The sequence below is a fragment of the Triticum aestivum genome, chromosome 7D (assembly GCF_018294505.1).
Source record: "Triticum aestivum cultivar Chinese Spring chromosome 7D, IWGSC CS RefSeq v2.1, whole genome shotgun sequence".
NCBI classification, from domain to species: domain Eukaryota; kingdom Viridiplantae; phylum Streptophyta; class Magnoliopsida; order Poales; family Poaceae; genus Triticum; species Triticum aestivum.
Window position 1 is genome coordinate 153,367,189 of NC_057814.1, and position 1,044 is coordinate 153,368,232.

Here is a 1,044-nt window from a genome sequence, read left to right on the forward strand (position 1 = left end):
GCCGTCCGCCCTTTTGCCTCTTTGCCGTCTGCTGGCAGACGACAAAGAGGTGGGGCGTTAAGTTTTTCCCAAACGGGCGGGGGGTGGGGGCCACCTCTCTCTTTGCCGTCTGCCAGCGGACGGCAAAGAATCTTTGCCGTCCGCTGGCGGACGACAAAGAGCCCGCAGATGGCAAAGAGCTTCTTTGCCGTCTGCCACTTCTTTGCCGTCAGCTTCTGGGTAGCTGATGGCAAAGAGCTGGCAGATGGCAAATTAGCTGATTCCAGTAGTGCAAGAATAAATGGGCTCTGAGAAGGCCGAAAGATAACATGGGATGGAAACGGCCCAACGGAATAACGGGCCGTTAATGGGTGTAAAGTGATACACTGTTCATTACGGGCCAGTTTCACCACGAGCCGTTAATGGGTGTAAAGTGATACACTGTTCATTACGGGCCAGTTTCACCACGGGCCGTTAATAGGCCAAGAGTTACATAGGGCCTCATATGGGCCGAAAGACGTCATGGGCCATACATGGGCCAGAAGTGAAAACGGGCTGGAATCATATTGGATGGCCCAGATGACGCTACTGGGCCTAATTCGGATAGGGCGTAGCGGGCCTTGGGTTAGCGGGCTATAAATGGGCTATATGCGAACAGGCCGTTAACAGGCTTTCCATGGGCCGGCCCGCCACCTTTTGACCAAGTCAAACGGGCCGGCCTTTTCACAGGAATGGGCCTCTGTTGGGCCGTGCCACGTGTCGACGTATCATAGGCGCCTTCTGTCCAATGAGTGGATGACATCTGTCCCAACGATGAGCCGACACGTGTTTCCTCCAGCCAATGATGATTTTACACGTGGAAAATCCCCATTGGTCGGGGCTGTTAACGGGTTATCGGATCCAAAACCCGACCCGATAGCTTAACGGCGTTCCGTTACGGTGGATGCCACGTGTCGGTCACCCTTGACGAAAGCACTTTTGTGACGCGCGATTTATCGTCATGGAAGTGGACACTTCCGTGATGATAATTTTGGTAATGTCATGGAACACTTCTACGACAGCACA